The sequence below is a fragment of the Rhinolophus sinicus genome, chromosome X (genome assembly GCF_036562045.2).
Source record: "Rhinolophus sinicus isolate RSC01 chromosome X, ASM3656204v1, whole genome shotgun sequence".
In the NCBI taxonomy this organism is placed as follows: Eukaryota; Metazoa; Chordata; class Mammalia; order Chiroptera; family Rhinolophidae; genus Rhinolophus; species Rhinolophus sinicus.
Genome location: NC_133768.1, coordinates 26,630,021 through 26,657,978, shown reverse-complemented (window position 1 = coordinate 26,657,978; position 27,958 = coordinate 26,630,021). Strand labels below are relative to the sequence as shown.

General features: G+C 34.2%; 1 protein-coding gene across 8 annotated transcripts in view; it reads left to right on the top strand.

Annotated features, from left to right (window-relative positions):
* Window positions 1-27,958, top strand: part of DMD (dystrophin) — a 2,125,071-nt gene that overhangs the window by 203,784 nt on the left and 1,893,329 nt on the right. The window lies entirely within an intron of this gene.

Sequence of the window (27,958 nt, the reverse complement as noted above, 5' to 3'; positions counted from 1 at the left end):
CAAGCAATTTTTATCAAAGAAAAATAGTAAAGATGGTTGTGAATAGCAATTTAGACATGATCAGACATGTATAACTTATTGGGAAGCAAACTGGGCCACTGGTTGTAAACAAATTAGGAATCAGGCTCCCTAATTATCTGAAATATTTTAGAATGATTTTAAAGAGTAAATATTTATTGCTAAATGCCAGCTTGTAAATGAAGTATATCATGATTAACCATGTTATCTGCTTTTTAAAAAAATTATGAGATATCAAAAAATTTTAAATTAGCCAAGATGTGTTGTAGGTCTTTATCAACTATATGTTAAAAGTACATTAATTCCTAAATTATGGTAACGTTATTAAAATTCAAATTTCTTTGAAAAGTTTTTCTATCATTAGGAAGGAAGATGGCTAGTTTTGGGGGTAGGGCAGAGCTAAAAAGGTTGAGATTAAATAAGCCTTTTGAAAATTATGAATATATATTAGGAAAAAAGACAGTCCAATTCAAAGTATATTTAGATCTCAAGCTGTCCCATAACTTGGTTTGTAAGAAAAGCTACCCACTTTTGTAAGTCTTGTCTTTCATTTGCTCTGAACTAGGTGGTTGCCATTTCTTACTTATAGTTTGCCTTTTACTAATCTCTTTCTAAAGTTTTTTTTGTTTTTTGTATTTGTGTTTTATTCATCAGACAGATTGTCCTAGAAGTACAGAGGCCAGTTAATGGTTTATGAGTTCAAGCTGAGCCGAATATAGCTAAGCTCTGTCTTGCTTGACATTTCATCAAAAGCTGTGTTGATTTGCAATGTTTACCGACCTATTTATTGAACCCTCACAGCTTGAACTATGCCACCAAGCTTGCTGACATTGCTTAGATTATCTCTAAATGCATGTACAAACTAAGGAGGAAAGAGAGAATCAGAAAAATAAGTTAAAAACAATCCTTGACCTATTTCATAAATTATGCTTTTTTAGTCCTTGAACTATTTGTTTGATTGTTTCCCTCAAGACCCCATGACACAATTTTTCTCCTTTGATCTTGACAAAAACTCTGGAAGCAGAAGGGTAGTAGATTGGGGGTGGGGGTTATCACTTTGTGAGGGGTGTAAATGTCTCAACTAGTACATTGTTTTGTACACCAGAAACTAATAAAAAAAAGAAATGTATGTAATAGAACCCAGCACAGGGCTTTAAAAAAACAAAAACAAAAACTCTGGAAGAAAAACTAGAGCAGTGGTTCTCAACCTTGAGTAGACAACAGAATCCCCTGGAGAGATTGTGTAAATTACAGCCTGCTGGGCCCCACCCCCAGAGTTTCTTAGTCAGTCCTTCTGAGGTGTGGCCCAAGAATTTGCATTTCTAAAAGGTTTCTCTGGAGATGCTGATGTTGCTGGTGTAGGGACCACACTCTGTGAACCACTGACAAGATGAGAAGATGCTCATTTATGACTCAAAGTCACCAAAGTTTAAGTAGATTAAGAATTTGGCTCATGGGTTTTATGCAGTTGGAAGACATTCTAGGCAAACTGAATGGACTCATGGAGAAATAGGGGCTCAAGAAATAGTCACTGGATCGAGATTTATGTGTCAGGTAAATAGTTGGGACTAAACAAACTTCGTGTTGAATGAACGAATAAAAGAGAATTTGATACATGTTCACTATTAAACACAAAATATTTATTTTCTGTCTCTTAGTCTAGTTATCTGCGTTCTGTTTAAATGTTGTTTAGAGAAGTTTCCACTGCACAAGAAAATAAACACACATCCCTCACAAAATTGAGGTATTTGTTGAATTAGTGATTAATGCATTAATATTAAATACCTATTTGGGGAAATTATTATTCTCCAGAAATGAGCAATAAAATTACTAAAGTAAACAGTTGGTGCTTAGTCCTCAAATATATAAAGCATCCATTTTTAATTACACTTTTGATTCTTATTCCCTGAGAGACCTCCCTAAGCAAGGATTTAGTTTATGATATTTTTAACAAAACAAAAGCATGATCCATCTTTTATAAGCTATACTGTACATCAAAGTCTCCGCTATTAGGTCAGTAAAAATAAGGTGTTTTCTAACTCACCTTATTGAAGCCACAGTTTGGAAACTTAAATCATGACAAGACTGGATATTTTACTTAATTTTAGTGCCCAGTAAAAAATAAAAACATCTTTTGAGATGCTAATAACTAAATTGAAGCATCCTAAAAATTGTATCTTTTGCTATTTTTTTAAAGTTGTATGCTCGTTTGTTATGGTCCATGTCTTTTAGTAAAATTTAAGCTTTGATATATTCTAATGAGGTTCAACATTAGGTTAAATGTATAATATGGATAATTGACTTTTAATAGAATCTAATCTAGATGTTCATAACTTAGAGTTGGTAGTAGGCAGGCCTTTAAGGAAGCAGAGATGTTTATTACAATCATTTTCTCAATTTTGTTGATTAAATATATCAAGAAAATAGATATTGTCATTTATTTCAGTTTTATAGTGTATTTTTGTCTCGTCTTACCTCTCACATGCTACTTATATAGGCTTCAGAAATCATGAGCGCTATGATGGCATTTTCATGTTATTATAATTCAGATATGATTCTAAGTTGATGAAATGAGGGTAATGCTTTAGAAAGCAAATGCACCATGTTTCTGATGTGTAAGTTACATATGAAATGATTTATTTTTGCCTGGCTCACTTATCAGTTTATTATTTTTCACTTTCCCATTCACGATTAAAGCAACTCATAATTACTAAAATAGATAATATTTATGATGATAGATTTTGGTTTTATTCTGACAGTAAAACCATCTTTATGATGTTTTGCAGTATAAATTTGAGGGAAAGGATTAACACTGTACTAGGTCTCATATCCCTTGACTTTCATCATTGAATCCTTAGCACTTAATATGTGCCTGGAATATAATGAGCATTCAGTAAATTAGCTAAATAAATGAATGAATGAATCCTACAGGCAAATTTGCCCAGGATAAAAAATGGGGGATATTTTAATTTTAATTTTTAATGCTGTTTGTTTTGGTCCAGATGAATAATATCTATGATATTTTATGCTGATGGATATTCAATCATTAACTGACTGTGAGAACAAAAGGCATTTTTCTTGTTTTTTATTAATGTAGGATTTCTTTGGCAAGCTCATTTGAGTCTTTCAGGATACAATCTGTCTATTCACCTTTTCAGTTTTCTGATTCCTCATGGTCAGGCCAAAATCACATCTCTTCAGTCACACACACACACACACACACACACACACACACACACACTCACACACTCATACACTTCATGTATTTTATTTTGGGCTAACACTTGAAATTGAAATGGAAGTTGGGGGAAGGGAAACGCTGAAATAGATGGATTTTTTCCCCAGCCAATCAGAACTCAGCCTCTATTTTAGAGAAAGTATTAAGAATATGGTTAAGAGAAGAAGAAGAAAAGCGAAAGGGTTGGAAGAAGGTCCTCACCTGTTTGTACCTTCTTAGGCAGCTTTGAAGGTGCCAAAAGCAGAAAAATGGTTTTGCTTTGCTTTACTCCACATTCAAGACCCAAGCCAAGATAGAACATAAACCTGTTGGAAGGTTCTTTTAAATTAAACTCAAGGCACTTGGAAATACAATATATAAAGTTTTTTTGTTTTTTGTTTTTGGAAGGTTAAGAGTTAGATTCTGTCTGCATGATGAGTAATGACTAAAGCATACAGTAGTTCCCACAGAATTATCAGGAAATGTAGACAAATCTCTTTCCAATAATAAAAAAATGAGCATCAGTGATTTCTAACAAAGCCCTAGGAAAGAATAAGGAGGAGAAATCTTGCCATATAATTAAAAATAATGAAATTATCTATCAAGGTTAGCTACATTAGTATATTTCACTTAAAGATTTTTGATACAAAAAGTTTCAGTGTGAATTTAGTAAAAACAAAAATATATTGAGTGTGTGCCTTACTGTAGAGTATCATTTATCCAATAGACTGTTATTTAACCTCCTTTGGAATCGTAATTGTTAATCATAAACTAAACCAAACGCAAAACAAAGTACACCACATGTGAAGCCATGGCAATGAATAAAACAATTTCTGTGTGAACTAGCCTGCTGTTCAAATTTGTTTATAGTTATGCTTCAGATACTATTTACCAAAATACTGACAGAATCCTGCAAGCACAATTTTTAAACACTTACCTTGGAGGCTTCCAGGACTCTGGAAATATTTCTGTTGGCTTAAAAACAAACAAACAAACAAAAAAAAAACAGCAATAAAAGAAATGTTTCTACTCAAAGCCATATATAGCACAAATAAAAAGATTCTGTAAAGAGGATTTTGAAACAAAAGGCTTTTGTGGTTCAGGTATTTCCAGTTAGCCTGTTCTTAAAAGTCTGCGAAAAATTTTTAAATGAGTATTGAATAGAGTTTATGCAATTCAACAGATACTGGCTTATATTTGAAAGTTTGAAAATCAGTAGGAGGCAGTACATGTTGCAAAGTGGCAATGTGATGTCCAGGTATTACAATTCATTTTAATACTATTGGCCAACATAAAAATATATAAAACACTCTTGCGTATTTTAGTTGACCAGGAAACAAGTTTGCATATAGCATCCCTTAAATTAACTGAAGACTTTTGGGGTTTAATTTTCCAATCTTCAAATAAGGGTGTTGGACTTGGTGATGTCTAAGGTTCCTTATATAGCTCATAACAACGTCTTTAAAGGAGTGTTTCCATAGAGGAGAGAAATAAACATGGTCCTGAAGGAGAAAGAAGATGTAGATGTTGCTTATGCTCTGCCAAGTATCTCCCTTCTCCCACATAAATTTAGTGCAGTTCCTGGCTCACCCATCTCAAGAGTTCCCATCTCTTGCTCTGCAGCTCTGACTGAGGGCTTGCTCCAGCTTACCTGCTGCAAACAGGCAGGAGTAAGCCAGAAATATTGTGGGAGGGGGGATAATGTCACCAGGAGCAACCCTTAACTACTAGTGGATGGGAGGGTCACCAGCAGGATGGAACTCCAGTTGCCCCCAGTAATAATGTGTTCGTTCATACATCCTTTATTGCCTCCTTCCCCTTCCTAAGCTCACTTTCTCCGCCCCCTCACTGTACTTGCTGAAATCAATTGCTAGATAAACTACGGAAAACCCTAAGTGCTTGTTTTCGTGTCCTTTTGGGGAGAATGTAAATTAACACGGTGTTAGAGATAAATTATTTCACATGTTTAAGAAACCAGAGCAAGGGCATTTCTGATGGTAGGAGGAGGGAGGGCAAGGGATCTCATATGGGATGACTTTGCTCTGTTTAGTAACGACAGAACAGTCATCCATCAAGATGGAGCAGGAGGTGAAGAGGAAGGAAACAGTTTGTGAATCTGAAAAGCAGTGGGAAGGTTTAGAAGAGCTGTTATAGGAAACGTGCCAGATTGTCACAATACATGAATAAAAGGCTCATGAAACAGCAGAGAAAGTAGATGATGTCTTCCACATCTTTTGATTCCACCTCAATCTAAGTTACCATTACACAGGGCACTAGCCCCCCGCCCCAGCTTGTCTTTGCGACTTGTATGTAGCTTTTGACTCCTTCTACTTACTCCATTTTCCGAACGGCGTCCGGAGTGATCCTTTAAAAAATCTAAACTAGGTTGTGTTTATCTCTGGTTAAAGATCATTATAATTCTGATAAATGCAGTTCTTTCCTCCTCTATAATCTTGTTGCAGTTCAGCCACACTGACCTGCTTTCACTTCTCAAGTCAAAAACATTTCAGAAAAACCATTTCTGCTGTTGTGTCTGCTTGAAATGCTTTCTTCACCAAACCTCTCTGCTTTATTACTGAGTATACACTAAAGGGCATATCACCAGGCACATTGGCTTAGATGACTATGTATTTGCTGAATACCTTAATGAAAAGAGAAGAGTAGGGTTTAGTTGATGGTGGATCAATAGTAATTTACTGAGGCACACTCTCTACATCATTTGATGTTTCACTAGCAAAGGGAAGTAGACATGTGGAGAAAGAAGACAGTGGTTACTAGATTGTGGATTGGGGAAGTATAGAAATACATACATCTGACAATTAAATTCGCGAACTTGTTGCAATGATGTTGCTAACCTTTTTTGATATCAGAGGGATTATTCATTATGAATTTGTACTAACTGCACAAACAGTAACAAAGTTTACTATTTGGAAGTGCTAAAGGCTGTGTGAAAAAGACGACCTGAACTTTTCGCCAATAATTCATGGCTTTTGCCTCATGGCAATGCACTAGCTCACACGGCACTGTCTGTGAGGGAGTTTTTAGCCAGTAAACAAATAACTGTATTGGAACACCCTCCCTACTCACCTGGTCTGGCCTCCAATGACTTCTTTCTTTACCCAAAGATAAAGGAAATAATTGAAAGGCATACATTTTGATGACATTCAGGACATCAAGGGTAATACGACGACAGCCATGATGGCCATTCCAGAAAAAGAGTTCCAAAATTGCTTTGAAGGGTGCAGTAGGCACTGGCATCAGTGCATAGCATCCCAAGAGGAGTACTTCGAAGGTGACCGTAGTGATACTCAGCAATGAGGTATGTAGCACTTCTTCTAGGATGAATTTGTGAACTTAATTGTCAGACCTCGTATACTCTGAGGTGTTGTTCTTTGTATGTAACACAGAGCTGGTCAGCTGGAATCCAGGCGAGGCTGGACGTCATACCATGGATTGTGTGAAATGGGAATGACTGGTGCTAATGTTAAAGGTGACAAGCAGTTTAGTACGTTGAAGGGGTTGCAATTAGTGTCGAGTATAGAAGTTGTAGTTGATGGTGTTTGTTATAGTGGGAAGCCCTTCCAGATCAGCAAAGCATGCTAAGAAAGCTCAAAGGGTAAAAGTAGTAGTATATTGTTGTAAATAAGTAGATTGACATAAATGGAGTGAAAGTTAATGTTGAAAAGTGATGCGCCACACAAGGACAAATAGACAAGTTGACTTGGTTAATACAATACCGAAGATGCAAGCAAAGCCACACTGTGATGGCTTAGCAAACCTAATTGCAAGGGACTTTTGAGGACAGCATATCAGGTTATCACATGCCAAAAATATTTCATTTCAGAGACGTTTGTTTTTTCATTAATTTTATCACTAATCCATTCATTTTGAAAATGTATTTTAGGATTTCACATCAGGTCTACTTTAAAACTTCCATGCAGATGAAGGTTTCTTTTCCTTGCACTGAGTAAGGCAGTCTGTCCTATTCTGTGCTTAAGAGTGAAGCAAGCTTATGTTGACTCCGCAAACAGGATTATTAAATAACCAGTTACTATTCAGACTGTGTTACATTCCTTAAAATTACTCAAGCAAGAGTCTTGAACTTATTCAACCTAAACACATCTGATATCCTCAGCGAAGTAGGGTATGTAAATTAGAGAGCTTTGGCTTTACCAGTGTGGAATCAGGCATACTTTTTCTCCTTAGGACCCCATGACTAATAAATAACCTGAATTGTCTAAATTTCAAGAGTGGTCAGGTCTCCAGTGGTAAGATTGTTTCCTCGTTTCTGCTGCTATTTTGTTCCATAATATAATATATGATGGTACAAAGGCATTTTGACAGGCAAATTTTAGCAAGTTGAGATAAATCCTTTCAAAATGGATTTTCTTTCCGTATTCCATTAGGGTATGATTCCAGACATCCTAGAAATGTTTCCATGATTATAAAAAAGGAAAAATCAGATTCTCTGTGATGTGAGGAAGTTATAGACGAACTAGGTAATGGTTTTGTAATCAGGACACATGGCAGGAGTTACAACTTCCATGCTTATTGTGTGCCTTTGAGGCAATCATTCATCCTCAGCAGGCCTCAGTTTTCACATCTGAAGAAGAGTAGATCTTAAATGTTCTCACCACACACCCATGCACACACAAAATAATAACTATGGGAGGTGATGGATGTGTTAACTAACATTATTGTGTTAATCACTTCACAACATATACATGTATCAAGTCATCACATTGTACACCTTAAACTTACATAATGTTACATGTCAATTATATCTCAACAAAGCTGGAATAAGTGAAAAACTGACAGGATAATGATATTTTCCTGATTACTTTCAGCAATTTCAGGAATCAAATAAGATAGAATATATAATGGTAAAAAAGTGAAATGTAATGATAAATATGAGTTACTTTTAATAACGGTGTTTTTAATAACTGTGTAACCAAAATTCATGGTCCAAGGCCTTTAGCTGATTAGCTGTGTAATTCTCAAATCTACCGTGTTTCCCTGAAAATAAGACCTAGCCAGACTATCAGCTCTAATGCATCTTTTGGAGCAAAAATTAATATAAGACCCAGTATTATGCTAATACATATTATATTTATTATATTATATTATATTGTATTATATTATATTATTATGTAAGACCTGGTGTTATTATATTATATTATATTATATTATATTATATTATATTAGGTATTATATTAAAATAAGACTGGGTCTTATATTAATTTTGGCTCCAAAGACACATTAGAGCTGATGGTCCGGCTAGGTCTTATTTTCGGGGAAGCATGGTAGTAGAATTTCTCTTAAGTTGAGAGAAATATGAATCATCTCAGCATACTATATTGAGTATGCACTTTTAATGGTTTGAGGTGTGTTTTCTTTATCTATATTCTCAGCGTAAATTATTTTTTCTCCTGCCTGGGCCAATTCACTCATTCTCTTGTCTTCCTAGGCTCATTCTCCCTTTCTGGAATCTTCTCTCTCCTCAGTTTGTTTTAAAGCTTTCCCATCTTCAGAAATCCATTCAAGTATTATAGCTACCACAACACTTTCTCTAGCTGCTTGAAACCTAGCTTCATTCTGTGGATTTTTGTTACACGTAATCATTTCTACCCAGTTCTCTATTTAATTGCTTGCTAATTATTTCCTGTGGATTTTCTCTGATTCTGTAACTTTTTATAAAGTTCTTGAGAGCAAGTGCTATGTTTTGTATTTCTTTTAAATACCTCAGTAGTTATTCTTCATGTGTTTGATTCATTGTTTACAAAACCGTAAGCACCAGATAATGTTTTTAAACACTATATGACTAATATTGTGTTCACAGAAATGTTTCCTTTGATGACCATGTATATTTATCATATTTATTGGCAGTTTAGGCACAATTCACAAAAGGAACTTCCCTCTACTGTAATGCCTTTTGTTTGGGAGATTCCCCTCATACACTTGCATTAACAGGAAAAATTCTATCCCCTTGTCTGTGATGGAAAATTGGGTCATTTGTGGCTTTGACTGCACTGCAATTTATTCTAGTTTTCTGTCACTTAACTTCCATAAAAACTAAATATATGTGGAATGAATATCTCAAGAGAAAGTAAAAAATTAGCTTTCGTCATCTATGGATTTTTTTATTTTTGCTAAAAATAATATGGTTGTTTTTGTATGTCTTATTAACTTACTCAACAAATATTTAGTAATAAGCATGAATGAGAAAAGGTGTGTTCTCATGATACAGTCGTTGTTAATACTGAGGTAGTGTCTTCCTATATATTTCAGTGCTCATACTAACTGAAAGTGTATGTTGTGGACTGATCGATTCCTGAATATCCAAATGAGGCTGATTGCTTTGTTCCAAAAATTTACAATTTTCCTAAGTGGTTGCTATTAAGATACAGAGTCTTTAGGAGAACTTGATGACCTGGGCTGACAGGTTTGGCGTAATGAACACCGACGTACGTCCTTTGTCTGATCATTGTTCCCTAAGAACTGGAGTCGGGGGATGTTAAGGCTGTTCTCTCACACAGTGAATTATCAAAGTGTTAAACACAGACTCTATTAATAAAACAGAAATTCTAGTCTTTGGATGAGCTACTATTATGCATCTATGAAAATACAATATTATTTATGTAGGGATAATAATGGCCTATACATTTTAATTTTAATTTCAACTTGTTAAAATAAATTTGAGTTAGCAGGCTCTTGTGTTACTTGTTTTCTTTTCTCGTTTTCTGTTTCTTCTCCTCTGGTGTGATCTGAACTTTCATTTTAACAAGCTTACTATACAAGAAACTTTGCTTTTCAAAATAATGAGTACTAGAGGCAACTGTAGATGGAAATACAAAATGCGAACATGCTAAAGGGCTTTAACTTGTACCTACACATTTCTTGGAGTAGTATTTAAATTGTGTTTTCAGGACTATACAGGCATATATTCCCATTATACAATAATATGAGGTTGGCGATATTAATGGAAAAATAAATAGTGTACTTTATTTTGTTTTTTTAAAAACTTTTATTTATTTAAGTGTGTTTTTCCAAGACCCATCAGCTACAAGTCGTTATTTCAATCTAGTTGTGGAGGGCATAGCTCACAGTGGCCCATGTGGGGATTGAACCGGCAACCTTGCTGTTAAGAACACCTTGCTCTAACCAACTGAGCTAACCAGCCGCCCCTAGTGTACTTTAAACGTCTAAAATATATTTTGTTTTGATTACGTTTCATAAATTATGTTGCATTTATAGCATAACCTATGTCTTACTGCTTTGGGATATAAATATAAAGACTAACATCATCATTGACAAGTTATTCATCTACCTGTAAGAGTGTCTACAGTTTATTCATTCTAAAACATTTAATAGTCTGTGAGAGATAATTTTCTTTTCTCATTACATTATACAGGCATCATGTTGAAATGCAATATGTACATGTGACAACTGATCTTTGGGGGGAAAAAAGTCCATGAATCACTCCTGTAACATTTGGAATTAAATTCATTAACCAAAATAATACCATGGTTCATCTTTTAAATTTTGCTTTCTTAGCATCTGGTCCTTAGTCTGGCTAATTGCATTCTAATGGCTTTGTGTTACAACAGATGCTAGAAGATTTTTTTTTTTTCAAGAACGATAATTTTGTTTCATATTTTGGAATACCTGCTTTGCAACTGTCATTCCCATTTACTAGACCTGGAGGAAGATCAAACCTGTTTCTTTTTTCATTTGAAAAGTATTAAAAGCTCAACTTTGTTCAAAGATCAAGAACTCTATATACTTTTCACATTAAAAGCTATTTTTTCCAAATTAGTGTGTTGAGTATTACACTTCTGGTTCTCAGATCAAAAGTAATGATTAGCCATAAAATGACTAGTATAGCGAACAGTGCCTAGCTGATTTCTTTTGTGTGTGTGTGCAACTAATACTCTTACTCTTAAATGTTGAATAAATTAATATATTATTGGAGTATACAATGGGCTCATTTCTTATGGTGAACATAATAAAGTCTTATGAGGAAGAGTCCATTTTTAGGATAATAAATAGATAATCATAACTCACGCAGACTATGATCAAATTACACTATAAGGATTATAATGATTCTGCCTTCATCATATTTTACCAAAATCTTATTTTTTCACTTGAATGGGATAGGCTGATGCACTTCCAGTTATGTTGCAAATTTGTTATTATTGCTGAAAAAGCCTATTTTCTTCTTCAAGCAATTATCGATTAATGTCTTTGACATTAAAAAGCAGCACAGCTTTATGAAATCTCTTTAAAATTTTCTGAATTTAGAAATAGGTTCTGGATAGGAAAGTTGAAAACAGATTCCTTATTTTAATTCTGTAATAGTGAAAATTATTATATTGTATTTTATGCATGTTATATATATAATATCTATGTTGCAAATGTTTAAGATGTTTGTTTTATATAGTTGCTTTTTGTACTAATATATAGAGTTGTATTATTGCTGGAATTGTGTCATTAAAATACATTGAGAGAAATGATGTTTGTCATTTTGCTTAATCCTCTAGTTTGATTAAATTGAACAGAATAGTAAGTTACCTATAGCTATATCAAATGTTATGCTAAAAAATAAAACAGCAGAAAGATGAAAAATTGATCATAGATTATTGGTTTATAGTGTATCAGGCATCAGGCTATTGGGAAACAGACAAATGATAGGCTCATTTTCTTCCATAAGTTTTGGACAGGGTTCTTAATATAATAAAGAAATAGCCACAAGTCAGGAAACGGAGGATTTTTTTTCTCACCTTCATTATCTAATAGTGAAATGCCCTTCAATGTGTCACTTAAAATCACTGATGTCAGAGTCGCCCATTTGAAAGGCTGAAATGAGTGATGCTTCCCTTCTCCCATCCTCAGAACGTGATGTAGAGACTGCTTAGATTCTGCGGTTAGAGGATAAAGCTCCATGTGAAGTGACGTTGAATATGAGGACCTTTAGCAGCATCCCATGTTGTCTATTGACTTAAGGGGAAGTGCAGAAAAATACAACAAACACAATTTGCTTAGTCACAGATGCTTTTTAATTTCAATTTTCAAGCTTCTATGTCTAAGCAAAAGACTACATAGCACCACGTGTGGCAGCCACTGATGAAAGTGTCGAATTTGTTCATGTGGTGTGATGTGATAAGAGCAATGATAAAATCAGCATCCAAACCTTCAAAAGGGATCAAATATACGGTGATGGAAAGAGAACTGACTCTGGGTGGTGAACACACAAGGTGCTACATAGATGATGTATTACGGAACTGTACACCTGAAACCTATGTAACTTTACTAACAATTGTCACCCCAATAAACTTCAATTAAAAAAAACAAACCCCAGTTCAACCACCAATCATGAAACTTCTTGGAGCACTTGGATTGTGCCAGTGGTTCTGATCAGTAATAAAGACACAGTGATGAACACATCAAAACCCTGCCCTTGAAGCCATGCAGTAAAATTGCAGGATTCTTAATCTGGAGGCAAAAATTGCATTTTTATTTTCACTGCCCTCTAATTGAAAATTAGCATTTTTTCCACAACTATGAAGATAGACACGCTACAGTATTAGCAGTATCCGTGTTATCAGTAATTTTATATCAAGTCCTAGTTGTGGATATTTTGAAAGATCAGTTCTATTAACCACTACTTTGAATTGATATTAATTAGTATACCTTCAGTTAGTACATTAATAATCACATTTCTATATTTAATATTTGATAACTATTTTGTAATATAATTAATTTCCTTTGTATGCCTATGTGATTTTCCTTTTTATTTTATGCACTTAAAAACATTCTGGGAAAGTGTTCCATATGCTTTATTTACCAGATGCTAAAGGGATCCACAGCACAAAAATAGTTAACACCATTTCTAGAAGAGACACAGGCAAATGTGTATAATACCATGGTCTAGAACAATAATAGAGACATGTACCAGATGCTGTGAAATTGGGTATGGCTACCCCAGGCGTGAGGCCTGGAAAGGTGGTATTTGATTTGGTCTTGAAGCAAATGTAATTGTTTTACTAGTGGTAACATGCGAGAGAGGACATTCTGGCAAAGAGAAAAGTAGGTGCAAAATTACCTCATGGGAATGTCCAGGGTCAGGGAACAGAGAGCAGCTTAGTGTGACAATGTAAAAACATTTCTATTTCTTTATGATTTGGGGCATCCTACCCTGTTTCCCCAAAAATAAGACCTAGCCGGACAATTAGCTCTAATGTGTCTTTTGGAGCAAAAATTAATATAAGACCGGATATTTATATTATATTATATTATATTATATTATATTATATTATATTATATTATATTATATTATATTATATTATGACCTGGTTTTGTATTATAGTAGGATAAGACCAGGTCTTACATTAATTTTTGCTCCAAAAGACGCATTAGAGCTGATTGTCTGGCTAGGCCTTATTTTCGGGGAAACACAGTATGCTGTTTACATTTCTCAATGTGCGGAATGCTATTTCCCAAGTTATTTTTGTTAATCATTAGTAAGGAGAAACTATTCTCTGGCTTTTTATTTTAACTGACCATATTTTATAAAGAGTAACATCATAGACAACAGCAGGAAACATCAAAGAAGAGATCAAAGCTGTGTCAGCTTTTTAAAGCTCTCGTTATTTCAATCAACATCTACCTGTAAGGGGGGAAAATGAATCTGTTTCACCTTCCCACTTTATCATCATGTTTTCAGATAATGATCAGTCACTTTTATGGCCTGGGGGCCATAATTGGCTGCCACTAAATCTCAAGAGACTGAACCTCATAGCTGGGTACTTTTTTAAACACCCACAGGATTGTTCATCAGTTACAATGGTGAAAGCAGCTTTATTTGCCATGTTCAGACTTCCTGAATTTGTGCTTAATCTGGCTTTCTGGGAGAAATGTCGATGTTACTATCTAGATTATAATGAAGGGCATTCTGAGAAGTAGGTATGATTTTAAGGAACTAAAGAAACAGTAACCTGAAAGACACTCTAATGGACTTAGTCTATTTAAACTGTTCCCTTCTTCTAGACAATATTGCTTTACATTCCTTGTTGGGTGAGAAGGTTCATTTCTTTGTCTTTTATTTTTTTAAAATCTTATTTCATTGTGATAAGAACACTTTATATGAGATTTACTCTCTTAACAAAATTTTAAGTGTACAATGCAATATCGTTAACTCTAGGTACAATGTTGTACAGCAAATCTCCAGAACTTACTCATCCTGCCTAACTGAAACTTTATGTCCATTGATTAGCAACTCCAAATTTCCCCTTTCCCTCAGCACATGGCAACCACCATTCTTCTCTTTTATTCTGATTTGACTATTATAGATACCTCATCTAAGTGGAATCATGTAGTACTTGTCTTTCTGTAACTGACTTATTGCATTTAAAATAATATTCTCCAGGTACATCCATGTTGTATCAAATGGCAGGATTTCTTTCCTTTTATAAGGCTGAATAATATTTATGTGTATGCATGTGTGTGTGTATGTGTGTTCACATTTTCTTTATCCATCTTTTGTCAATGAACCTTTAGGTTGTTTCCACATCTTGGCTATTGTGAATAGTGAGAATAGTGATGCTATTAACATGGGAGTATAGGTATCTCTTCGAAATCCTGATTTCATTTATTTTAAATACCTAGAAGTGGGATTGCTGGGTCGTAAAGTAGTTCTATTTTTCATATTTTGAGGAACCTCCATGCTGTTTGCCAGAGGGGCTGCCCCATTTTGCGTTCCCACCAACAGTGTACAAGGATTCCAATTTCTCCACATCCTCACTAAGATGTGTTTTTAGTTTCCTTGATAGCAGACATCCTGACAGGTGTGAGGTGATATCTCATTGTGCTTTTGATTTGCATTTCCTTGATGATTAGTGATGTTGAGCATGGTTTTATATACCTTTTGGCCATTTATATGTCTTCTTTGCAGAAATATTTATTGAAGTTCTTTGCCCATTTTTTAATTGGGTTCTTAGTTTTTTTGCTATTGAGTTATAGTTGTACCTTATATATTTTGGAGACTAGCCCCGTATCAGATACATGGTGTGCAAATATTTTCTCCCATTCCATAGCATTCACTTCTTTAAAAACTCTTCGAATAATTCTCTTTGAGACTCTTATTACTGACCTTGATCTGCACAGACCTAAATGGACACTAGGTAACCAATCTAAAATCACATTTCAAACTTGATAGTTATGCATAATTTCCAAAAAATAAGCATGGGCATATTTTTTAAGTGATTGAAGTGAGGAAGCAATATTGCAGAACGAAGTATAACAAATCAAAATATATAACACACTAACCTGCAGTCAAACAGGCCATAATTAAATTCATTTATATCATTACAAGTACAAATTGATATGTATCTACTTTATTAAATTTATAACCTGCCAATAAAATTCATAATATATCATGAATATATTTTTAAGATTATGAGCTTTAAAATTTCACAGACTTAGGTATAAATCACTTCTTAAATGTGTAATTCTATATAATTTGTAAACTATCTGAGCTTCGATTTTCTTATCTGTAAAGTTGAACTGAAAATAAAAAACAACTAATAGAACTAACATAGGAACTAATTGTACCAAAATGTGTGATTGGTAGTTTTAAGCACTTCAAAAATGGTAGTTCCAATTACTTACTGTCATTAATGAAAATTTATTAGTTCTAGTGTTGTTAAAACAGTATATTATTGATAAAATACCTAGCATAATTTTGCTTCTTCTAAGTCAATCAACTTGGCCTTCTTCCTTTACTTTCCTTTAAATAGCTTTTTAAAAAAGTCATCATAGTCTATCAATAAAAATGTTAATTTATTAAATTTAGAGATTAATTTCAATTAAGGAAAAATATTTCCAGATCAAAAAATATGCTTGGAGATTCATGTGCCTTTAATTTAAATTCATCATTAATTTCTAAAGACTCTGGAATTATGACATGAACACAATGATTAGAGATTTTGGTGAATGAATGAATGATTTTTCAGGAACTTGACTCTCCTCCATACAATTAATGCTTCCGTTTTAAAAAAATTAAATTTATTGGGTTGATAATGGTTAGTAAAATTACGTAAGTTTCAAGTGTGCAATTCTGTAGTACATCATCTATATATCACGTTGTGTGTTCACCAAACAGAGTTAGTTCTCCGTCCATCACCATATATTTGACCCCCTTTACCCTCTTCTACCATCCCTCCTCCCCCCTTACCCTCTGGTAACCACTAAACTGTTGTCTGTGTCTGTGAGTTTTTGTTTCTTTGTTTGTCTTGTTCCTTTATTGCTTTCAGTTTTATATCCCAAATATGAGTGAAGTCATATGGTTCTTGAATTTTTCTTTCTGTCTTATTTCACTTAGCGTAATAATCTCAAGATCCATCCATGTTTTTCCAAATGTCAGTATTTCATCTTATGGCAGAGTGATATTCTATTGTGAATATGTACCACATCTTCTTTATCCAATCATTTATTGAAGGACATTTTGGTTGTTTCCATGTCTTGGCCACTGTAAACAATGCTGCAATGATCATCAAAGCACATATATCTTTACGGATAAATGTTTTCAGATGTTTTGGGTAGATACCCAGGAGAGGGACTGCTGAGTCATATGGTAATTCTATTCTTAATTTTTTGAGGAAACTCCACACTGCCTTCCTTAGAGACTTCACCAGTCTGCATTCCCACCAACAGTGTACGAAGTTTCCTTTTTCTCCACAGCCTCTCCAACAATTGTTATTATTTGTCTTGTTGATGATAGCCATTCTAAGAGGTGTGAGGTGGTATCATTGTGGTTTTGATTTGCATTTCCTGATAGCTAGTGAAGCTGAGCATTTTTTCATATATCTGTTGGCAGTTGGCCGTTTGTATGTCTTCTTGGGAGAAGTTTCTGTTCAGGCCTTCTGCCAATTTTTTACTTGGATTGTTTGGTTTTGTTGTTGTTGATGAGTTGTACAAGTTCTTTTTATATTTTGGATATTAGCCCCTTATCAGAGGCATTGTTTGCAAATATCGTCTCTCATTTGGTTGTTTGCCTCTTTGTGTTTTTTTTTATTTTTTATTGGGGAATATTGGGGAACAGTGTATTTCTCCAGAGCCCATCAACTCCAATTCATTGTCCTTCAATCTGGTTGTGGAGGGCGCAGCTCAGCTCCAAGTCCAGTTGACTTTTTCCATCTTAGTTGCAGGGCGTGCAGCTCACCATCCCATGCGGGAATTGAACGGGCAACCTTGTTGTTAAGAGCTCGCACTCTAACCAACTGAGCCATCCGGCTGTCCGTGTGGCAGCTCAGCAGTAGCTCATTGTCTTCAGTCTAGTTGTGGAGAGCGCAGCTCACTGGCCCGTGTGGGAATCCAACCAGCAACCCCGTTGTTCAGAGCTCATGCTCTCACTAACTGAGCCATCCGGCCACCCTTGTCTCTTTGTTTTGTTGATGGTTTCTTTTGCTGTGCAGAAGCTTTTAATACAGTCCCATTCATTTATTTTAGCTTCTATTTCCCTTGACTTTGAAGTCAAATTCTTAAAATCCTCTTTGAACCCAAGGTCCATAATTTTAGTACCTATGCTTTCTTCTATGCAGTTTACTGTTTCAGGTTTTATGGTTAGGTCTTTGATCCATTTTGAGTTAATTTTGGTAGATGGTGACAGAGAGTAGTCTAGTTTTATTTTTTTTGCACACCACTTTCCAATTTTCCCAGCACCGTTTATTAAAGAGGTTTCTTTTCTCCATTGTATGTTTTTGGCTCCTTTGTCAAAAATTAACTGCCCATATACATGGATTTGCTTCTGGGTTTTCAGTTCTATTCCATTGATCTGTGTGTCTTTTTTTCTGCCAATACCATGCTGTTTTGATTATTGTTGCTCTGTAGTACAAGCTGAAGTCAGGGAGTGTGACACCTCCAGCCTTGTTCTTTGTTCTTAAGATTGCTTTGGCTATTCGGGGTGTTGTGTGGTTCCATACAAACTGATGATTTTTATTCTATTTCTTTAAAAAATGCCATTGGAATTTTTATGTGGATTAAATCTGTATATTACCTTGGGTAATATGGCCATTTTAACTATGTTTGTTCTTCCAATACATGAACACGGAATGTCTTTCCATTTCTTTGTCTCTTCTTTGAAAAATATCTTACAATTTTTAGTGTATAAATCCATCATTTAATGCTTCCTTTAAACATGTTACAAATTCTGTTGTTTTGTTCTCATTTATATTATAAATGCAATTTTGTTATCTCGCATATGAGTCACCATGCATAAATTCATAGTCGGTATTGGGTTTTAAATAATCATTATAGTGGAATTTATGCTTACTCTGGTGTCACTTACCTAAGTTAGAGTTTATCCATTTCTAAATTTTAAAAGCTGGTGGTTTAAATTTAGTATCTCTACTCCTATATACTATTTCCACATCTCCTGCTGCCTTTCTAATAAACTTTGTTAACTTTGTCTTGGCAGCAATTGTTATTTATTCCTGCCCCCTCTTCATTCTTATTGCTTAAACTTCTTTCTGAAAGCCTTCCCTTTGATGCATTATGAGTTAATTCCTGTTGGTACTGTGGCATCTACCCGACATCCACAAAACCTTTTAGCCATTTACTGCAGTAAATGGAAAACTGCCATAGCATGACAGGATGTATGCTGGAAACATGACCACTCAGAAAACAACGAACTGTCTCGAAATCTGTATTGCTCTCTCAATTTCACGGCCTCAAGTAACTAGATAATTTTACATTTTTAATGCCTGTGAGCTCTGACAGTATCTTATAAGCAGCTAAAATCTCTGTTAGAAGTGAGTAGGGAGAAATATCTGGAGTAACAGTTAATGTTATAGGGGGAGCTAGGTGAAGACAGAGAACATGTTCAGAATATCATAAGAGTAACTCATAGACACAAACAACAGTTTAGTGGTTACCAGAGGGTAAGTAGGGAGGGGGGTGATAGATGAGGGTAAGGGGAGTCAAATATATGGTGATGGAAGGAGAACTGACTCTGGGTGGGGAACACAGAATGTGATATATAGATGATGTAATACAGAATTGTACACCTGAAACCTATGTAACTTTACTAACAATTGTCACCACAATAAGCTTTAATTTCAAAACAAAACAAAGAAAAATAATAATAATGAAGATAAAAGAATAGAGAGGAAATCGATAAGGAGGAGCACTTCTGAATGTTTATAGTTTGGCTTTAGACGATTCCGGGCAAATAAATTAATGAAAAATATTTCATAGTATAAATATTTTCTAAGCATTTACTATGTGCAATTTCCTGAGCAATGTGACTATAAGATTACAAACTTCCTCCCCTTAGAGTAGACACTTTTAAATGTTGTAATTAGAGCTATGGATATGGCTTTAAAATAATATTTAGCTATTGTTCATTTTGGTTGAGCAGAAGGGACAGTTTAATCATTGTGATTAAATTGGTTACTTTGTGTCCTTATACTTATCTCTGATGATGAGAAGGAGATTCACATTTGAGGATGAAAAGTGGATTCTGGTCTCTAACTTGAGAGTGTTCACACAGTCTTTAAGTATAACCACTATTTTATATTAAGATTGATATTTCCCTGGTCTGTGAATCTTACCCAGTTTTATAAATTTGCTTTTCTTACATGAGCCTCTGTAATTGAATTAAGAACGGTTCAGTTCCTATATGTAAAAGTTTTATTCAAATACAAAACCACTATGCTATTTAAAAATATAAATCACATATAGTTCTATGGTAAAATAAAACCTTATTTAGGTGGGCTGACTCATTTAGAATTTATATAATATAACCAGATTCTAGGAGAAAGTTTACCTGTGAAAGAAGTCTGTCAAGTAAATCAATATTGTATTCATGATTGAAGAAATTATGTAAACTCTTAATGGGTACTATCAATTCTTTTGCCAAGAACTATTGATATTCTTCTCTTAAATTACACTCATTTATATTGTTCCCCTGAGGACATAATTAATCATCAGTTTGGATAACCTAATATGGACTATCATTCTGTTCTTAGGGGGGAAAATGAAAGAAATAATGATTTGCTGTTTAAGATTTTTCATTATTTTTGTCATTTCTTAAACTAGCCTTAATTACAAAAGTTTTGCTATGAAAACGCATTTTCTGCAATGCTCTTTCAGTGATTCCTTACATTTCTGAGTTTATGTTTTTACAAATTATAGCTCAGAATAAAACAAGGCATAAGTAATTATAGTTTTCTATGAGTCAGTTACGGAAATACATTGAACACTCTAAAACTAAAACAGCTTTAAAAGAAATTAAGGTGCAGAATTCATAGGAATTCAGACCATGTTTGATGTGATGCTAGAAGAATAGCTTACTGATAATTAATTTTACTGAATTTTTAATTATATGCTATGTTTTAACAGATATCATTAATTACTTACCAAACAGCGTCATCCATGTCCTTTCCAAAAGAACTCTTGATTTTGTTCAGATATCCACCCACACTATTTGGCAGTAATCTTCAGGGGAGATAAGACCCTAACCCCTTGTCACAGGAAATGAATCATAGTCCATTTATTGCATTTATGTTTTCCCGTACCCCTTGCCATTTATAGGTTTAGGTATGGGATGGGCCAATAAAATGTGAGACAAGTTTTTCTTACCAATGAAAAATGTTCACTTAACAAGTAAATGGTTGTGCTTCAGTTCAAAATATCTGTTTATCTATATAAGATATATATCTTGATTACATATGAATTACATATATATGAATTACATGTATACACATATACATACATGAATTACATATATATATATATATGTATATATATATATATATATATATATAATTTAAAATGTAGAATGTCCACTGATTCGTTTATGATTAAATAAGTATTTACTGAAGTCTTATTAGTCAGTTTGATGAAATGGACTCTGGATCTGAACTGGTTAGTATACAATGTATAGTAACACATTTTAGTTAAATAGCTTAAGCATTCACAAAACTGAATTATTAGTATTTATTCTCTCACTTTGGGGAGACTTTAATTTTAGCATTAAATGTAATACTTTGTGTATGTTTTTAAATAAAATCTCCCTTTCTAAGAAGTTATTTGATTAGAAAATATTTGAGAATTTATTTTATGAGAAAATTTGATGAGGGAAAATTTTAACTGTACAAGCAGTTAATTAGAACTTTGTCAAATAGCATTGTCTTTAAGTCCTTGAAATCCAATACATTATACTCAGTGAAGTGTAACACCTAGGTTTTTTTAAGTAGAATATTAAAAGAAAAACGTTAGTCTTTTGGGATAATATTCCTTCTTTGGGGGTTTCTTACATAGAAAAATTTAATAATATGCTATTGAACACATCACGTTTTCTGAAAATTATATTTAAAATAATTTTTTTTTAATTTTAGAACTAATTCAAGGAAGTAGTAGAGGGAATATTCCTTTATTTCAAAGAGCAAAAAAATGCCTATTGTCACACGCAAGAAGCTTGAACTAAATTAAATATGACACTTAGAAATAGCCTATGAAATCCCATGAATCTGGAGAAATATGGTTATTTTACTGTCTTAGAAAAGTTTAGGAAGTTTCAACTTCAAGTTTTAACTTTAAATAGTTTGGAATGAATTTTGAAAACCTTCTTGAAAAGTTTAATCAAAGTGGAAAGATATCTTGAGTACTAAAATGATGGAAAAATAAATTCATATCATCCGAAACCTCTTCAATTACCTTAATCTGAGCCTCTTTAAAAATAAACAGGTTTACAACATTGTTGATTATATTCCCCATAGTGTACTTTGTATTCCTATGACTATATCGTGTCTACTAATTTCCACTTTTTAATGCCTTCACCCCATCATCCCCATCTAGGAACCAACAGGTGTTGTTTTTTCCTGTATCTCTGAGTGTATTTCTGTTTTGTTTGCTCATTTATTCAGCTCTTTAGATTCCACATGTAAGTGAGATCATATGGTATTTGTCTTTCTCAATCTGACTTATTTCACTTAGCACAATATTCTCAAGGTTCATCCATGTTGTTGCAAATGGTAAGATTTCATAAGGTGCCATATGGTCACTGGACTTACCAAGGGGATCACTTCATAGACTGTGTAGATGCCTGACCAATGTACTGTACACCTGAAGCTGCAGTAGAATAATATTGTATGTCAACTATAAGAATATATATGTTATATATATATATATATATATATATATATATATATATATATATTATATATAGTCACGAGAGGTGGAATATAGCATAAGCAAGTTAGTCAATGGTATTGTAACAGCTATATACGATGTCAGAGGGGTAGTAGCTTGAGAGAGGGAGGTTATCACTTTGTGAGGGATGTAAATGTCTATTATGTTGCTTTCTACACTTGAAACTAATAAAAAAATACATACTGAAATAAAATAAACAGGTTTACTGAAACAAAAAAAATCAACCGTGTGAGTATAAAAGAAGGAAAGAAACAAAGAGGGAGGGAGGGAGGGAGGGAGGGAGGGAAGGAAGGAAGGAAGGAAGGAAGGAAGGAAAACCTGTGAGATGATAGTTTTTTCATGTTTATCACTTACTTCCTCAATTTAGAAAATGAAATAAACATTTATTAATTATAATATATCAGGCTCTGTGCATTAGGGCACATTTTCACATTAAATCTTTCTAACAGCCATTTGAAGTAGTTTTTATTACCCCTATTTGATTGATTAAGATACTAGGCTTCATGGAAATTAATTTACACAAGATTTTACAGTTACTAAGTGGCAGAATCTAGACTTAAATCCAAATCTGATCTAAAAACTACGTATTTTCTATATCCTGAGACTTAATAAATATGCATTTACCAGTGGAGTCAAAATTGCAAGAAATATTTTGGACAAAGGAGGGAGGGGGCATGAGTCTGAGATTTCAAAGGAAATAAGCAAGTTACAGGTAGCTAAGGAAGAGTGGAACATACTTGCCACGTAAATTTTGCTAGGCAACCCAGAAACAATGGGAGACAAGGGGTGATCTTGTTAACAGGCCCCTCTTGGCACCTTCCTATCCCCCATACTTAATTCAAATTAGATAACTGTGAATAAGCTAAGATTTCCTTCAGGAATCACATCTTTGCATCTCAACATCTTGGGCAGGAAAGGGTGGGGAGGGTCAAATGATCTTTTTGAGTCTTTTGTTTCTTAACCACCAGCTTAAAATCAGTATCCTAGAAGGCAGTTTTAGGGTGGCAAAACTTTGGTCCCCTTCACAATTTGAATGTGCTGTCCTATATTGTAGGTAAAATCATACAAGCAAACCAGAATAAATAAGTTCCTCTTAGTGACAGTGATAAGAACTGTTGCTCAGATAGTGTTATCAAATGGCACATTCTCCAATAGAAATGTTTTGTATCTGCAATGACCAATACAGCAGTCAATTGTCACATATGACTGTTAAGCCCTTGAAAGGTGACTACTGTGACTGAGAAACTGAATTTTAAAATGTATCTAATTTTCATCAATTAAAATTCTAATTGCCTTATAAGTGGGTACTGTTTTAGACCACACAAGGTAAGAAGATAGTGAAGGTGATAATATAAAAATTTTAAGTACTCAAGACAGCTAATTATTACTCCAGTACAAATTTCACTAGGTGATCACTGTTTGATAATAATTCTATAGTGACATCTAAATAGTTTATTTCTGTATCCCTTTCAAGAGTAATAGGAGAGGAGATAACAGAACATAGTCAACCCAGAGCATAAACTTTTAGATGTTTGGTAATGAAATGCGACTAGACCTATTTGAGATAGTCATTGTTTCACTATTTTGGATCAGGAATTGATTATAGAGAACTTCGTTTAATTTTTTTTTTCTTTCTATTTGGAGCAGTCTAAAATACCTGTGCTAATGGGTTGGGAGGTGTTTTTTAAAGGAAGTTTTTTCAATACTGTGTTCACGTAGGAAATCTCTGAGGTGATAAAATTCAAAAAATTATAGTTCATGACATTTTTTTTCACATAAACAACTTATTTTCTCCACTAATACATGAGATTCTTGCGAACCAGTATTGTTATTTACATTTTGGGGGTTCTTTATAGTTCTTAGAGTATGTAGAATTGTTCTGAGACCAAAGTAGGTAATTTCTTATCATTTTGACTCTACTGGTAAATGTATATTTATTGAGTCTCAGGATATTGAAAATGCCAGACATTATCGTTTATTTATGGATCTTTCTGTATTTTACTGTCTCATGTGTATTTTACTGTCTCAAGTGTATTTTACTTCTCAGGGCTAAAGCAGCTGAGAAGGGTCACCTATGTACTTGCAATTTGTGTGGTTCCTTGGTTGTAAATTTTCTCTGGTAACTAAAAAACATTGTCTCCAGAATACAGCATGGCTTAAAACAGTACGGTGTCCTCTGAAACATTTTAACTGACCGATTTAAGAAAAAAACATACTAAGTTAGCATTATTTTGAAATACAGCTTTTAGTTTACCTACCTCTATAAAAATCTCTAAAGCCAGAGAACAAATTAAAACATGCATTCACAGAGTTTCCTTGTTCATCTATTTATTTTATGTCTCTCAAAAATTCTAGAAGAAGTCATGTCTGATTTAGCACCCCTTGGAGGCACCATAAATTTGAAGTTGTTAAAATAGCTTACAGATTTATACAAGATTTCCATGATCTATCCAGTCTTCTCTTTTGGATATTATGTAAATGTTTGTGACAAGTAAATTGTGACTGATTTCTAACAATCTGTCAGCATTTGAGATGGCTTGGAAAACATTCAGTGCAAAAGTTGATGCTGTTATTTGTGCTCCATATGTTTCTTTAAGAGGAAAACAAAATTTCTGAAAATAGGAAAATTTAAATATGACAGGTTTATGTTCTGGAGGTAGTGAAAATAGCCCTAAAATTTGCTGATATCCAAGTTTGTGCAGTAATGGAAAGAGAAGTTTAAAAAAAAGAAAAGAAACCAGCAAAACAGATATCACTTCATTGCATTACCACTCTTGGTACTTGATACAAATTGGATGTAAATTAGTGAACAGCCTGTAAACACAACTTGAGTGATGAGTTATACTGATAGCCTACCTTTTAAGTTCCCTTGAAACTGTTCTGCTTGCCTGAGAAAACCATAACAAGGGATATAAAGAGATTGTTTTAATATGTCGAGTGAATTGTTTACATGAAAAACTACATTCCCGTAAAAGGCTGATGTAGAAATGCTAACATTTATGTTGCTCACTATTTCTGTGTACCCACATCGCCGGTGTGACTGTTGCTTGATTTGGCAGAAGTCATGAAATTTTAAAAAGCAGTTGCATGAGAAAATATATTCATTATCAATATGTACATATTTGCAGTTTAGCGAGTCATTTGCTTTTGTTTAAATATTTAAAACTTTTGTGTGCATGTGTGGGTTGTACATATTAGAGTTCTATATAATTTTTTTAAAGTTTACATATTTGTATGACCATATGTATGTGTACAAAGCAAAAATTTAATTACCTTAACAAAAAATAAATACATGCATATTTTGCATATACTACTTTGTATTAAGTACTTAGTTTATTGATCGTCAAAAACCAAATTTAGTTTTGTAATAAAGTTTAACACAAAATTGGAACACATTGTTTTCATTTTAGGTATTTTATCTATTTAAAACTTCTGGCTGCCTCTTTAGCCTGAAATCTATCTTACTTTCCCCAAAATGCCCTTGACACTAGCCACACAAAATTTCTTGCTTTTTCTTAAATACATTGTACAATTTCATATAGTGTAACACATGCATATATCTCTGCCAGGGACACCCTTCCTCCCCATATCTCCTCCTCCTTGATATTTCTTCTAGTTTAATATACGGTCCACTTTGTCTGATTCCCTTGCTCTGCCATCTTGAGACTTATCTAGTCATGCTGGAAGTATTGGCTTGTCCCTCTCAAAAAACTGCAAGTTCATTAATGGGAGAATCTGGGACTATGTTAGTATCTCCCAAACCTTGCACAGGGCCTGACATAGACTGGTTAGATTGGTTAGGGTTGTTGAATGAATGAAGAAATGAACAAAATGATAACTGCTTTCTACAGGTGATTATGTATAAACAAAACTTTAAATGATCAACTTATATATGAGCAAAAGGTGCTTGTTACGATTGCAATTAAATCTGAATATGAAGATGGTACTCCGTTAGGAATAATGCACTTAACACATTTTTGATGTTTCTTTTATGAAAGCAAACTATCATGTAATCAGGATCTGCAAACATTTCCTTTAAGGTGTATGTAAACTCACGGCAAATTTATGTTGCTTCAAATTTTTGATCATCTAAACTTTCATAAAAATTCAACATAGCATTTGAAATGCATTGAAAACATTAATGTTTTATTGATTTTATTAAAATCTGTAGGGCTTTTTTATTTATATATATGTGTAATGATCAAAACTGAAGGCCATTCAAGGTTATGACATAGTTTATAGTGTCCCACTTATTATCTGCACCTTTCCATAGCCAACAGGAAATAAAAGTTTGGTTCTGAATAATTTTCCTTGTTTTATATTATTTCCATCAAAACATTATAATGGAGTAAACAATCATTCCACCCTTTTATAATACTTTAATTCCAATACTTATTTTTTTCCACTGTCTTCCACAAAGATTTAGGGACATTTTCTATTAATAACACGTGCAACAAAATTAATGACAAAGAAGTAGATAAATCATGGAATGGAGCCATACAAGTATATGTATGCAGATTTAAGGACTGATGTTTCAGCTCATTCATTCAAATATGTGTTGAACACCTAGTACATAAAAGGTACTAGTTGATGGAGTATGATGATGTGGGGACAGAGCCTGGAGTGCAGTTTCCAGGCTCTTGGCCTCACGTGGAAAGGTGCTGGCTCGGGTAGTAAATGGCCATCGACTGTGATTAAATGGTCATCAGCTGTGGCTACTTCGCTGTCAGCTGTAACCAGTGAGCCATTGGCCACTAATATAACTGCTGTGGCTACGCTAGCAGAACATGGGGGCTAGTAAGAAGATGGTGGCTGGCAAGCGCGGATTGCAGTTAGAACAGCGAGTTGTGGACAGTGTGGCTCCTGCTTCCTGTGTCTCCAACCCAGCCTCCAGCGAGTGTATAGTGGTATGTCTCCCCTACCTATGGCTCCGTGGGTGTTCCTTTTTGGCCTCACCATGTCCTGCATTCTTATGTGGGGAGCGGGAGCAGAGATCCCTCAGGCCGCCCCACATGACACATGGCGCAACGAGCAGGGTCTCCCACATGACTCCCCACACGACTCCCCACACAACAGATGATAAGAAAACAAACACCAACAGTAAGACGAAAACTACAAACATGGTATCTATTCTCATGGAATTTATGGTCAATAGAAATGACACACAATCAGAGGATTCTGTGAATATTTCCAACAAAAAGTAGCTCGTTTCCAACAGAGCGTATCACAAACAAATCTCGTGCAGACTGTAAAATCAGGGTGAGCATCCATTAGGAAGTGACTCTGGAGCTGTGATCTAATGAATGAATAGTAGTTAAATGAGGGTAGATGAGGGAAGCCCACTCTATTGGAGTAAAGAAAGAGCTTATGGTAAGAATGAACAGAAATAAGACCGGGATGACTAAATCTAAGAAAATGATGATTCTACAAGAGGGTGAAGAACTAGACAGGAACCTTTCCATGCAGGGATCTTATAGCCCATGCTGAGTATCCTCAGGATTTAGAAAACTACCT